At 38.7% G+C, this 15571-nt stretch overlaps 1 protein-coding gene across 5 annotated transcripts in view; it reads left to right on the top strand.

The window, feature by feature from the left end:
• Window positions 1-15571, top strand: part of MAPK8 (mitogen-activated protein kinase 8) — a 116759-nt gene that overhangs the window by 41699 nt on the left and 59489 nt on the right. For all 5 annotated transcript variants that reach the window (XM_023742110.1, XM_023742111.1, XM_012558955.2 and 2 more), the window contains exon 2: window positions 1752-1805. The gene's annotated coding sequence lies outside the window, so the exon portion shown is untranslated. The remainder of the gene's footprint in view (window positions 1-1751; window positions 1806-15571) is intronic.

Below are 15571 nucleotides of genomic sequence, written 5' to 3'. Positions count from 1 at the left end.
CCTCAAAAAGTCCAAGCAGTGTAGAACAGGAAATCTGGTCTATTTAGTGTTCTTAATGAAACAAGTCTGAAATAAAGTAAAACAAACAATTAAAAAATCATTTAAAAGGAGAGTTTGATTTCTTTATGAGTATGCTACCAATTTTCTTGGCTCTGTAGTCTTTGTCCTTTTTCACTGTATCAGAAAACAGTCATTATGTACATATCCTTCAAAGTTTTTTTAAGTTGAGACTTGAGATTGTACCTTCACAACTCTTAAAATGAAAAATATTCAGTGCTGAACCTATTGATGTCATTTTATGTCTTCAGGTTTAAGCTAAACAATGTTATTCTCCTGTGCCCAAGAGTAAATTATACTCCTCATGCCACTTTATAAAACTGTCCTACATGTTGCCTAGATATATACTATATAAACTGGCATCTTTATTCTCTTTTTTTTTTTTTTTGTATTATTAGGTGTTGACAGTATCATTACCATGTTTACACAGTGTTGCCTACTATGGAAATTCCAAAGCTTTGCCACCTCTTGTTAATCCAGATAATAAACTAGGGAGATTCTTATTCTGTCTTCTGAGGGAAAAGTAAAATTATTCATTTTTCTATAAAAATCTTTGGTAAAGTTTTCCTTTTTTTTTAAGCATATTGAATTCCTAGCCATTTTATTATTGACAGTTATATACCCAAATGATTTTTTTATATATAAGGAAGTAACTTTTAGTTGTCCAAGAATGAGCATGTTGGATAAGTTATGATTGTGGTATGACAATTGGATAACAATTATATCTTGCTGAATCAACTTCATCTAAACTTTAATTGCATACTGTATTGTTTAGTCACTTCCAGATTTAATACTGAGAAGTCACAATATGTTGTCATTTAATAGCTAGCATGTTCTACTTAATAATTTGCAGAATTCCCTTGGTGATTGAAGTCCACAAGAAATTGAAGAAAATGAGAGTTCTTTTAGAATGCAACTTATCTAGTTTGTTTACTATGATTTGAAATGACTATAAAAGTCCTGTAATAAGAGAATCCTAGATATATTTAAATATTTTTTGCAACATTTTTTAGTTGGAAATGGGACAGATTTCAAAAAAAGAATATTTTTCTGTATGTATTTTAATTCCCTGTATCCTGTAAAGGAGCCCTGGTGGCACAGTGGTTAAGCTTTTAGCTGCTAACAAAAAGGTCAGCAGTTCGAATCTACCAGCTGCTCCTTGGAAACCCTGTGGGGGAGTTCTGCTCTGTCCTGTAGGGTCGCTATGGGTCAAAGTCAACTCGACAGCAATCGGTTTATATCCTGTAAATAGCATTTGCTTGCTATTTTGGCTTTTTTGACTGTGATTCATAGGAAGAAGTAACTTTTATTGTGCTGCAGTACCACTTAGGTGTTTTGTGTGTGTAGATGAATGTACGTTGGAAACAAAAGTTTCACAAATACTTAATTCCTACCACATGAGCTGCATTCTTATATTCTCTATTCTCTTCTATTTCATATAAAAAATTTTAATCCACTAGATTGATTTCATGGCCCATGAGTGGGTTGGGACTTACGGTTTGGAAAACACTGTCATATAGTATTAAAAAATAAACTTTTTACCTTAAGTATTAACAACTGATTATTCTGAAGCAGCTTGAATATTTGGAAAGCTTTTTCATTGCAATTTAATACCTGACTTCAGAAAATAATCTTGCTTTCTTGAATCCTGCCTGCTGTATAATCACCAAATGTTATTTCATTTTTGTTTTCAGGATTTGAAAATTCAGCTGAATGATTAGAAGGAGTTGGACCAAGGACCATCTGAGGTACCAAACATACAAAGGAAAATTTAATGTTGATTAAGATGCCTTGGTTATTAGTGCATCTTCGCAATTAAGACCATTTTAGTTAGTAGAAAATAAAGTTAATTGTTTAAAGGGATATCATTACCTGGGACACAGTGTCAACCTTTGGTAATGAAAGCATTCTGAAAGCATTCTGAATGTGAAAAGTCTAAATTGTGGACAAATACAACCTTATTAATTGTAAGTGACCACGATTATTATGAAAAATATTTGAGAACTCATAGTTTGGGAACATTAATAACTGTCACTTCTTCATTTGTGTTGTATTGCTTTACATGTTTTATCTTTCCATAACCAAGCAACTTGACATGTGACTCCACTTCTTGGAAGTTTACAGTTAAGTATATAGATACCTTTTGATACAACGTAGAAAATACTAAGTGTCATGAGAAGTGCAGATAAAATTCAGATGAAGAGTTACTTATTTCCTGGCCTTAAATTATGGCTTTTATTTAAACACTTGGAGATGCTGGAGAAGAGCATTTCACATAAGGGAAACAAAGGCATAGAGGCAGAAAAGTTTGATATGTTTAAGAAATCAAAAGTAGTCCAGTTGAAAGAACTTTGTTCTAGAAGTATTTTTGAGCAGAGGAAAAAAACTCACATCTCTTGAATACCTGCTTGCTATAGGAGATAGTAGGATGGATTTGAATGGGGTAACATTAAGCAGAGAGATTAGTTAAGAAATCATTAAAATAGTTTAGAGAAGAAACAATGAGCTTGAACTAGGATGTTGTTGTTAGTTACTTTTGAGTTGATTCCAACTCATGGTGACCCTGTGCGTTACAGAGTAGAACTGCTCCGTCTATGGAAATAGAAAAGAGGGAATTTATCAAGATGTTAGAGTAAAATCAAACATGTTTCGGCAGATGATTAATTTGTTCATAAATGTTCAGGTGTCTCCTGTGCAAATACAGGACCTCAGCTTTGAACAAAACACATGCTCTTTGCTGTCACAGAGCTTTTAGTCCAGTGGAGAACTCAGAATCCCACAATTCAGGGTAATGCATAGGCTGCCATGGAGGAGGCCCAGTGCACCTTGAGAGTGAGTGCACTGATGACTGAACTTGAAGCCTGACAGATGACTAGGTCTTGACTAGGGGGAGTGAGTGGGGAGAACAGTGTTGCAGGCAAAAAGAAACTGTGTTGCCCTGGAGGTAAGAGAGATTGTGGTACATGGTGGAACTGTGAAAGAAGTTTATTGTGGCTAGATCATGGGATAGGAGAGGGAGGCTAGTAAGAGAGGGAGGCTAGTAAGAGAGGAAGCTGCAGCCAAATCATCCAGAGCCCTGTCAATCCTAGAGAAAGGCTTGGGCTTTCTATCCTGCGAGCATCCATTTTAAGCAAGGGAGATTCAGGATCAAATTTGCATGTTGGAAGGACAGTTTTAGTTGAGGTTGTTTTACTTATAAGTAAGAAACTTAAGCAAAAAAGAAAGAGAGTGGTACAGAGAAGTTCAGCATATCCAAGGGTAGGAAGGGCAGCTGGACCTCACAAAGGTCTGGAACCAGACAGGGCTGTCAGTATGGGTGTGGGTCATGCTCTCTTTTATCTCTCTTTCACCCATATTGTCGCTTGTCTTTGCTTTTCTCTCATGTATCTACTTTATTGTTCTTTCTATCTATACTCTGCTTTTCTGACTACATAGCTAACCCATAGCCTCTGAGTTTTTCCTGCCACTTCCAGTCCCCTGGATAGAATCTGATTGGCTCATCGAATCAGTTGTCTACCCATGATCTAATCAGCTGTGACCAGGAGGACAGAATCATATACCATAAACATAGCCCACCCTGTCATAGTTAAAAGGGTGCAGTGAGTTGTGGGCTGGACAAATTTCCCAGAAAGAACTCACTTCAGAGGATCATCTGGCTGCAGAGTGAACAGTTGGGGACAGGGGGATGAGAGGCAGGGTTCCCCTTGAGGAAAACACAGTAATCCAGACTATAGATAATGTTGGCCTGAGTTAGGGTGGTAACTAAGAAGAGAATGGATTTGTGGTAGATGAGAGATTGAATCTCCAGAATTTCGTGGTAGGGTGGATGTGGGAGGATAAAGAGTCAGGAATGATGTCTGTGTTGCTGACTCGAATACCTGAGTGGATGGTGATACAGTCCCTGAGGTGGAGGAACACAGGGATAGCAGATTTGGTGGGCATTGAGGGAGATGATGAAGAATTCATTTTTGGACATGCAGAGTTTGAGATAGCTTTGAGACATCCAGATGGAGATGTCTAATAGACTGTTGACTGTGCATCTGGAGCACAGAAAAAAGCTCGAGGATAAGTGTTTGAAAGTCTTTAGTACCATGAGGGCAGATGAGATTTCCCGGGGAGTGTATAACAAGTCCTGAGGAGAATCCTGTATGAGGGACTGGTGGGGGAAAGGAGACCGCAAGGGAAACCTGAGAAGGCACGAAAGGCTGTGAGAAAAATCCGGAGTGTGCAGTGTTTTTAGGAACCCGAGGAGAGGGTGTGTCAGGCGGAAGAATGTGGCCGGCAATGTCAGATGCTGCTGAGCAGCATAAAAGACTAAAATCCTGCTGGGTTTCACAGTGGGGAGATTGTTGATGACCTTGGTGCAGGAGTTTAATGGGAGTATTAAAAACAGAAGCCAGATAGCAAGGGGCTGTGGGAAGTATGGGTGAAGAGATTGAAATAGCAATGTAAATATAAGCAGTGCTTAAGAAATTTGGCTCCAGTGGTTAGAGATGGTCATGACAGTGAAGTAGAGTTTTTAAGTAATGTGTATGTATTTTTAAAAATATGATCGTGATCATATTTGAGTGCTAGGAGAAAGAGAGACAATCAGTTAAGTAAGGTCATGAGAGTTATAGAGCACTGTTGCATTGTAATAGTGTGAAATGAAGTAAAAATATGCCTGTGTAAACTATTGGTTTAGTGAGAGGAAGTTGAGGTCTTTCCTAACTTTTTTTTTTTTCTTTTTTTTTTAGGAAGGGGCTGGTATCATCTACAAGTAAGATGAGCTTAAAGGTTTAAGATGCAGGGGGAATATTTGAAATAGCTGCTATAGAAATTGGAGAATATAGCTGACTAGGGTAATTTAGCGGAGCCCTGGTGGTGCTGTGGTTAAGAGCTTGACTGTTAACCAAAAGGTCAGCAGTTTGAATCCACCAGCTGCTCCTTGGAAACCCTGTGGTGCGGTTCTGCTCTGTCATAGGGTCTCTATGAGTTGGAATTGACTTGACAGCAGTGGGTTTGGTTTTGGTTTAGGGTAATTTAGGATATTCTGCCTGTCTTAGGTTGGAGGCCTTGAATTTAAAAAGCAGTATCTACCATTATGTTTGTTTTGTTCAGCAGCCCAAGTGTAGACTCAAAAGGAGACAGCTGGATTGGTCCGTGTTATGCTGTTTCAGGTTGGTGTATCAGGAGGAGAGCAGGGCAGAGATATTTGTAAAGTGGTTGTCTAAGTAGCTGACCATGGGGTATAAGCTGAGGAAGGAAAGCAAGAGACAGGACTGATAGAGTGCTCCTTATGTGTGAAGAAGTGAGAGTAACTCAGTGTGAGAGATGAAGGATAGCAGCGATCTGTAAGATGAGGGTGACAGTGAAGGAGAATGAGCTAGTAGCTTCTTTGGAGATTTCCAGCCTGGTCACTGGAAGAATGTTAATGCTAATTAAAGAAATAGACTTGGAAGGAAGAGTGAGTTTTGGAGGGTAGAAGAGTTCGAGTTTAGCTGTTTTGAGTTTGAGTACTTACGGGATGACCAAGAGGCGGTTGAAAATATAGGAGACAGGTCAGGGCTGGAAACGCAAATTGGGAGATCATAACTGAAGCCATGAATTTGCCAAGGAAGGGAAATATATAAAGAAGTATGGTCTTCTTAGGTGCTGGGTATATTTAAGGGCTGGGAAGTGGAAGGATAGTCAGAAAAGATACTTGCAAGGTTTGAGCAATTTCAGAGAAACTCGGGAGAGGTTGAAGAGCAGTAGACCGAGGAGGCCACCAGATTTGGTAACTAGACTCTGGTGAATGGCTCTCCAGAGGGTTCGGGAAATAGTGGAGCAGGAAAGGAGATTGCAAGGGTTTGAGGAATAACTGTGACTTTCTTGGCAGCATATTTATTGCCGATGAATGATGTATATTTTCTGTGATTTTTTTTTTATCTCCTCTGTATAGTAACATTTTAAAAACATAATTTGATCAGCTTCTTTATTAACCATGTCTTAGCCTTCTGAAAATAGAGTACACTGATCATTTAATGTTTTTAGTGCCTCAGAGATCTCATAATTATCCACTTGTACTCAGGGATCTACTACTGTTGGGGCCTTCTGAGCAGTGTTAGGACCATTTGTTCTTGTACTGAGTGCTTCCAGCATGCAGTTCCTTTAAAGGCTTTCTTTATCCACTTGTTGCATTAACCCATTTGGTAACATTACTCAGGGATCTTTTTCCTTCGAAGCACTTTACTGTGTTGTAGTTTAAAATTGTTGGAAGCTCCTTTAAAAAAAAAAAACTGTTGCCGTCGAATAGATTTCGACTCATAGCGACCCTGTAGGATGGAGTAGAACTGCCCCATTGGGTTTCCAAGCAGCAACTGGTGGATTTGAACTGCCAACCTTTTGGTTAGCAGCCGAGCTCCTAACCACTGCACCGAGGCTCCTTTAGGAACAAATAAATACGTTCAGCTTCAGTTAGCACCATTGACATTTATGAATCAAAATATTGAAACAAATGAAAAAAAAGCAACCAAGACATGTCATCACTTCTGCAACTTGGAATGTTGGACACCCATGTTATGTTTAAATTGTCTTTTAAGTGATTTCATAAGTGTTTTCCATATGCAGGTTATGAAACTACTCCAGAAAGTCATAATTAGAGAAGAAATACTTAATATCTGCTACAGAGTTATGGAAAAAAAATCTATAATTTTATTATCTGGCTTTTGTTAATTTGTTGCTAGTGAAAAAAAGAGGGATTTTTATGGCCCAAGATGCAGGCCTTATCCTGTAAAGGGTAGCTTGAAGATGAGATAGAGTTTAAAATTGAAACAGTTTCTGAGTAATTGATTATAGATTTGTAGCTGGACAATTAAACCTTTTACTGATCTTGCAAGTCTTCAGCTTAGGTTTGTCATACTGGTTATTGCAGTCAAATGGAAATGATGTTTTTCTCCCCATCTTGCTGAGATTTCAGATTATGAAGCAGAGCGTAATTTACTCTGAAATTCAGTTTTTATTTTTTTCCCTACTGGGAGCTGGCACATTTAATTACAGAAAGCTGTTTGTCATGGAATCATTTTCTTCTAACACCTGCCTAGTACTTTTTAAAAAGTCTGATCATAATTACATTGCTGGCAAGATTAAACTAGTGGCAATTATATGTAGAATGAACTAATATGGATAAAATCATTCTCTATAAGATGCATCTGGGACAGTTCTCGTTTGCTATTCCTAATTTGTGGTTTTAGGAGATCATGTGGTGGTTGAATGTGATCGGCATCTTCTCTTGTGAGCCTGGGAATCTTATTAATAAAAGACTCGGTAAAAAGTTAGTGTTTGAATATATCAACCATGTGAAATCTTTCTCAAGGAGTGAATGTGTTTATATGATACAAATAATCACTTTTTCTTAGGGAAATAGTATATTTTTACAAATTAAGATACCTGATTTTAGTGAATTAAATGTCATTGAGAAAAATAGTGTTGCTTTTTAGCCACTAACATTAATAATCTGGGTAAAGTTGCATGGCCCAGAGCCAACTTCGTAATATTTTGAGATTTTTGGCATTTTGAATACAAAGTAATTTTAGAATCGTGGGTACTGTCTTAGTTATCTGTTGCAGCTATAACAGAAATTGCTCAAGTGGATGACTTTAACAAACAGAAATTTATTCTCTCACAGTCTAGGAGGCTAGAAGTCTGAATTTAGGGTGCTAGCTCCAGGGGAATGCTTTCTTTCTCTGTCAGCTCTGGGGAAAGGTTCTTGTCATGAATCTTCCCTGGTCGAGGAGCTTCTCAGCACAGGGACCTCAGATCCAAAGGACGCACTCTTCTCCTGGCTCTTGTTTCTTGGTGGTCTTAGGTCCCCCTGTCTCTCTGCTCGCTTCTCTCTTTTATATCTCAAGAGATTGACTTAAGACACAACCTAATCTTGTAGATTGCGTCCTGCCTCATTAATATAAATGCCTCTAGTCCTGTCTCATTAACACCATAGAGGTAGAATTTACAACACATAGGAAAATCACATCAGATGGCAAAATGGTGGACAGTTACACAATACTGGGAGTCATGGCCTTAACCATGGCCAAGTTGACATACATTTTGGGGGGACACAATTAAATCTGTAACAGCTATCAGCTAACCAAATTACGGTATTATTGTCATATCACACCAGTACGAGGTTCTATTAAAGTTTGTTGTTATTTAAAAAATAGAATTTTGTCCTTTAAGGCTCAGAGGAGCCCTGGTGATGCAGTGGTTAAGAGCTCGGCTGCTAACCAAAAAGTCAGCAGTTCGAATTTACCAGCCGCTGCTTGGAAACCCTGTGGGGCAGCTCTGCTCTGTCCTATAGGGTCACTGTGAGTCAGAATTGACTCAATGGCAACCCATTTGTTTTTTTGTTTTTTGTTTTTTTATTGCTAAGAACATTGCTGCAGAGTCCTGAGATCTTTAATAAATGATTTGAATATCTGAATGAAATCTTGGAAACAAGTTCTGAGGCTTAGTCACTTAATGTGGCTGTCACTATTTAGTTAAAAGCAGTCTCCTCAAAATACAGGAATTGTGAAGAGATGACTGTCTTAGTATTATTTTGTGATTAAAATGTAATAAACCTCTTCAAGTAAGCTCAGTTAAGAATTAAATCTATTTTATCTATAGGGACGCTATGAGTCTGAATCAACTTGATGGCAATGAGTTTTTATCAATACATCTTACAGAACCCAGTTGCAGAAGTACAAACCAGCCTTTATCCCCTCTGTGGGTGGGAATGTCTCTCCTCCCTACCACCTTATTGGGTAGGGGTCAGCTTCTCCTAGGAGGGAGGGCATACTAGGTGTGATTGGCATGCCTAGTAGAAAGAAGCCTTGGTAGCACAGGCACCCAGGTTATCTCTTGGCTGGAGCAATTTTTCTGCACTTATGGGTTACTAAAGAAACATGCTAATTATACTGATCCTACTTTCTTACAGAGGATCTGGGGGAGGAGGACCCTTACCTCTTCTTTTTAAGAGAATGGTGCAGAGAAAGAAGGAGGAACCTCAAATTTAGAGGGCCATTATCTGGAAAGAGCCCTTATTTAAAGTCTGAGTCAGATAAGTTAATTTTTATAAGGGCCTTGATGGCGCAGTGGTTAAGAGCTTGGCTGCTAACAAAGATAAGCGATTCTGCGGGAGAAAAGACCTGGCAATCTGCTTCTGTACAGATTTCAGCCTAGGAAACTCTATGGAGCAGTTCTGCTCTGTTCTGTAGGGACACAGTAAGTCGGAATCAGCTCAGCGGCACACAGCAACAACCACCTCTTCCTTGAAGCCTGATTGTTTTCATGCTTATGGTATGGTAACATTTCATCATACTGAATTTAACTTTTGAGTATCCAGTTACACACATCTTGTGGAAAAATAAAGAGAGAGAAATGACAGTTTAAATAGTTGAGACACTTCTGCCCGTTTCAGTGAGCTTCGCCTGTCGAGGTGTGATCTCCTGTTGTCTCAGACTTAGTCCCTGCATGCCTGCCGTGAGGTGAGCACCTCGGATTTAGTGTGGCTCTAGAGTAGATAGAAGAATGGCCCGTAAATGTCATTATACTAAATGTTGTACTTTATAATTTGAGGAATTTTTAAGGGTTTTTGACTTTACAGTTTTTGCTGTTTGTTTAGAAAAGTGCTATCTTGTACACACTGGTGTTAGAGTCTAAAGTCAGTATATGGGGCAGAAGTCAGAATCACCATTCCGAGTTCCTTAAATTGTAAAAGACGCTATAGAATCTTTTTTAAGTACGCACATACACAGTCCTGAATTAATTCTTACACGCATGTAAACTGGAGAATCCCTAAGCTACACTAAAGAGCAAAAGTAAAGTATACAGGTATCTGTACATGCACCCCATTCTGCTTCAAAGATGGGAGTAGGTGGGAAATTGTAAATGTTCATTCCTGCCTGCTGGCTTTACTTTACTTTGTTTTAATATTAAGCTTCTAAATCTAAATGCGTGTTGTTGTTAGGTGCTGTCAAGTTGGTTCTGATTCATAGCGACCCTGTGCACCACAGAACGAAACACTGCCCGGTCCTGCGCATGCTCACAATCGTTACGCTTCAGCCCATTATTGCAGCCAGCTGTGTCAGTCCATCTCATTGAGGGTCTTCCTCTTTTTCGCTGACCCTCTACTTTACCAAGCATGATGTCCTTCTTGAGGGACTAATCCCTCCTGACAACATGTCCAAAGTATGTAAGACGTAGTCTTGCCATCCTTCCTTCTGAGGAACATTCTGGTTATACTTCTTCCAAGACAGATTTATTCGTTCTTTTGGCAGTCCATGGTATATTCAGTATTCTTTGCCAACACCACAATTCAAAGGTGTCAATTCTTTTTTGGTCTTCCTTATTCATTGTCCAGCTTTCGCATGCATTTGATGTGATTGAAAATACCACGGCTTGGGTCAGGCGCACCTTTGTCTTCAAGGTGACATCTTTACTTTTCAACACTTTAAAGAGGTCTTTTGTAGCAGATTTGCACAATGAGATGCGTCTTTTGATTTCCTGACTGCTGCTTCCATGGGTGTTGATTGCGAATCCAAGTAAAATGAAATCCTTGACAACTTCAGTCTTTTCTCTGTTTATCATGACGTTGCTTATTGGTCCAGTTGTGAGGATTTTTGTTTTCTTTATGTTGAGGTGTAATCCATACTGAAGGCTGTGGTCTTTGATCTTCACCAGTCAGTGTTTCAAGCCCTCTTCAGTTTCAGCAAGCAAGATTGTGTCATCTGCGTATCGCAGGTTGTTAATGAGTCTGCCTCCAATCCTGATGCCCCTTTCTTCTAAATATAGTCAGCTTCTCGGATTATTTGCTCAGCATACAGATTGAATAGGTATGGTAAAAGGATGCAGCCCTAACGCACACCTTTCCTGACTTTAAACCACACAATATTCCCTTGTTCTGTTCGAACGACTGCCTCTTGATCTGTGTACAGGTTCCTCAGGAGCACAATTAAGTGTTCTGCAATCCCCATTCTTCGCAATGTTATCTATAATTTGTTATGATCCACACAATTGAATGCCTTTGCATAGTCAGTGAAACACAGGTAAACATCCTTCTGGTATTCTCTGCTTTCAGCCAGGATCCATCTGACATCAGCAATGATATCCCTGGTTTTATGTCCTCTTGTGAATCTGGCCTGAATTTCTGGCAGTTTCCTGTCGACATACTGCTGCAGCTGCTTTTGAATGATCTTTAGCAAAATTTTACTTGCATGTGCTATTAATGATATTGTTCGATAATTTCCACATTCGGTTGGATCACCTTTCTTGGGAATAGGCATAAATATGGATCTCTTCTAGTCGGTTGGCCAGGAAGCTGTCTTCCAAATTTCTTGGCATAGACGAGTGGGCACTTCAGTGCTGCCTCTGTTGAAACATCTCAATTGATATTCTGTCAACTGATACTACTTTGTTTTAATGTTAAGCTTCTAAATCTCAATATTTACTAATGGTTTATTTATTAAAAGGATTATAGAAGCTAGTGCAATCTCTCCTTTCTGTGAGAGATTCTGAAGCAGTTGGTTACATTCTGTGGTGAGCCGTTAAATAGATTTATGAAGTAAATTTGTCTTTTTTAAATTTTTTATTGTTGTACTTTAAGTGAAAGTTTACAATTCAAGTTACTCTCTCATACAAAAATTTATACATACATTGTTATGTGACCCTAATTGCCCTCCCTGTATTGTGACAGCACACTCCTCCTTTCCACCCCTGATTTCCTGTGTCCATTCAACCAGCTTTGACCCTCTCTCTGCCTTCTCATCTCACCTCCCGACAGGAGCTGCGCATTTAGTCTCAAGTATCTACTTGAGCTAAGAAGCACGCTCTTCACGAGTATCATTTTATGTCCCACAGTCCAGTCCAATCTTTGAAGAGTTGGCCTCGGGAATGGTTTTAGTTCTGGGTTGACAGTGAGTCTGGGGGCCATGCTTTCTGGGGTTCTTCCAGTCTCAGACCATTAAGTCTGATCTTTTTACTAGAATTTGAGTTCTGCGCCCCACTTTTCTTCTGCTCTATCAGGGACTCTCTGTTGTGTTCCCTGTCAGGGCAGTCATTGGTGGTAGCTGGACACCATCTAGTTCATCTGGTCTCAGGCTGATGCAGTCTCTGGTTTATGTGGCCCTTTCCATCTCTTGGGCTAATACTTTCCTTGTGTCTTTGGTGTTCTTCATTCTCCTTTACTCCAGGTGAGTTGGGACCAATTGATGCATTTTAGATGGCTGCTTGCTAGCTTTTAAGACCCCAGACGCCACTCACCAAAGTAGGATGCAGAACATTTTCTTAATAAACTTTGTTATGCCAGTTGTTATGCCCCTGAAAGCATGGGCCCCAGACCCCTGCCCCTGTTACTCTGTCCCTCGAGGTGTTTGGTTGTATTCAGGTAACTTCTTAGTTTTGGTTTAGTCCAGTTGTGCTGACTTGCCCTGTAGTGTGTGCTGTCTTTCCCTTCACCTAAGATAATTTTTCTCTACTATCTAGTTACTGAATAACTCTTTCCCTCCCTCCCCACCTGTGTAACCATCAATGAATGTTTTCTTCTGCGTTTAAACCTTTTCTTGAGTTCTTAATAATAGTGATTTTATACAATATTTGCCCTTTTGTGACTGACTGAATTCACTCAGCATAATGCTGAGTTACGAGATGTTTCATGGATTCATCCTTGTTCTTTTTCGTTGTGTAGTATTCCCTTGTGTGAATATATCATAATTTGTTTATCCATTTGTCCGTTGATGGGCATCTAGCTTGTTTTCATCTTTTTGCTTTTGTGAACAGTGCTGCAGTAAACATGGGTATGCATATATCTATTCGTGTGATGGCTCTTATTTCTCTAGGATATATTCCAAGGAGCGAGATAGCTGGATCGCATGGTACTTCTATTTCTAGCTTTTCAAAGAAGTGTCAAATCGATTTCCAAAGTGGTTGTGCCATTTTACATTCCTACCAACAGTGTATAAGTGTTCCAGTTTCTTCAGAACCTCTCCAGCATTAATTATTTTGTGTTTTTTGGATTAATGCTAACCTTGTTGTGGTGAGATGGTATCTCATTGTAGTTTTGATTTGCACTTCTCTAATGGCTAACGATTGTGAGCATTTCTTCGTGTATCTGTTAGCCACCTGAATGTTGTCTTTGGTGAAGTGCCTGTTCATATCCTTTGCACATTTTCTAACTGGGTTATTTGTCTTTTTATTGTTGAGGTTTTGAAGTACCTTGTAGATTTTAGAGATTAGATGCTGATCAGATTTGTTGTAACCAAAAATTTTTTCCTAGTCTGTAGGTTGTCTTTTGACTCTTTTGGTGAAGTCTTTTGATGAGCATAAGTGTTTGATTTTTAGGAGCTCCCAGTTATCTAGTTTCTCTTCTGGTGTTTGTGCATTGTTACTTATCATTCGTATTTTGTTTATACCATGTGTTAGGGCTCCTAGCATGGTCCGTATTTTTTCTTCCATGATCTTTATCGTTTTCGAATTTATATTTAGGTCTTTGATCCATTTTGAGTTAGTTTTTGTGCATGGTGTGAGGTATGGGTCTTCTTTCAGTTTTTTGCAGATGGATATCCAGTTATGCCAGCACCATTTGTTAAAGAGACTGTCTTTTCCCCAATTAATGGGTGCTTTTGTTAAATATCAGCTGCTCATAGGTGGATGAGTTTATGTCTGGATTCTCAATTCTGTTCCATTGGTCTATATATCTGTTGTTGTACCGGTACCAGGCTGTTTTGACTAACGTGGCAGTATAATAGGTTCTAAAATCAGGTAGTGTGAGGCCTCCCACTTTGTTCTTCTTCAGTAATGCTTTACTCATCCGGGGCCTCTTCCCTTTCCATATGAAGTTGGTGATTTGTTTCTCCATCTCGTTAAAAAATGCCATTGGAATTTGGATTGGGATTGCATTGTATCTGTAGATCGCTTTGGGTAGGACTGACATTTTCACAATGTTGAGTCTTCCTGTCCATGAGTAAGGTATGTTTTTCCACTTATGCAGGTCTCTTTTGGTTTCTTGCAGTAGTGTCTTGTAGTTTTCTTTGTATAGGCTTTTATGTCTCTGGTTAGATTTATTCCTAAGTATTTTATCTTCTTGGGGGCTATTGTAAATGGTATTGATTTGGTGATTTCCTCTTGGAAGTTATCTTTGTTGGTGTAGTGGAACCCAAATGAGTTTTGTATGTTTACCTTGTATCCTGATACTTTGCTGAAATCTTCTATTCTAGAAATTTTCTTGTGGGTATTGGGATTTTCTGTGTATAAAATCATATCATCTGTAAATAGATATACTCTGATTTCTTCCCTACCAATTTACATGCCCTTTCTTTCTTTTTCTAGCCTAATTGCTCTGGCTAGGATCTCCAGCACAATATTGAAGAAGAGTGGTGATAAAGGCATCCTTGTCTGGTTCCTTTCTCAAGGAGAATGCTTTCAGACTCTCCATTTAGGATGGTGTTGGCTCTTGGCTTTTTATAAATGCTCTTAATTATGTTGAGGACTTTCCTTTCTGTTCGTATTTTGCAGAGAATATTTATCATGAATGTGTGTTGGACGTTGTCAAATGCCTTTTCTGCATCGATTGATAAGATCATGTGGTTCTTGTCTTTTCTTTTGTTAATGTGATGGATGGCATTAATTGTTTCTCTAATGTTGAACCGTCCCTGCATACCTGGTATAAATCCCACTTGATCATGGTGAATTAGTTTTTTGATATGTTGCTGAATTCCATTGCCTACAGTTTTGTTGAAGATTTTTGTGTCAATGTTCATGAGGGATTTTGGTTTATAATTTAATTTTATTTTATTTTTTGTGGTATCTTTGCCTGGTTTTGGTATCAGGGTTATGCTGACTTCATAGAATGAGTTTGGGAATATTCCATCCTTTTCTATGCTCTGAAATAACTTTAGTAGTAGTGGTGTTAACTCTTCTCTTAAAGCTTGGTAGAATTCTCCAGTGAAACCTTGTGGGCCAGGGATTTTTCTTATAGGGTGTTTTTTAATTACCTTTTCAGTCTCTTCTTTTGTTACAGGTTTATTGTTCTATTTCTGTTTGTGTTAGTTTAGGTAGATAAGGAGTTTCTAGAAATTTGTCCATTTCTTCTAGGTTTTCAAATTTGTTAAGAGTATAGTTTTTCATAATATTCTGTTATGATTCTTTTAATTTCAGTTGGGTCTGTCGTGATATCACCCATCTCATTTCTTATACAGGTTATTTGCTTCCTCTCCTGTTTTGTCTGTTTGGCCAGTGGTTTATCATCTTTTCAAATAACCAGCTTTTGGTCTTGTTAACTCTTTCATTTGTTTTTCTATTTATTTCGTTTAATTCTACTCTAATTCTTATTATTTCCTTTCTTCTGGCACCCGAGGGCTTCCTTTGTTGCTCTCTTTCTATTTGTTCCAGTTGTAGGGTTAATGTTTTTATTTTGGCCTCTTCTTTTTGAATGTGTGCATTTATTGCTATAAACTGACCTCTGAGCACTGCTTTTGCTGTGTCCCAGAGGTTCTGGTAGGATGTGTTTTCATTCTCATTT

This window comes from Trichechus manatus, unplaced genomic scaffold (assembly GCF_000243295.1).
Source record: "Trichechus manatus latirostris isolate Lorelei unplaced genomic scaffold, TriManLat1.0 scaffold00200, whole genome shotgun sequence".
NCBI lineage: Eukaryota > Metazoa > Chordata > Mammalia > Sirenia > Trichechidae > Trichechus > Trichechus manatus.
Note: the sequence above shows the minus strand (reverse complement) of the source record. Positions and strands in the feature narration are given on the sequence as shown.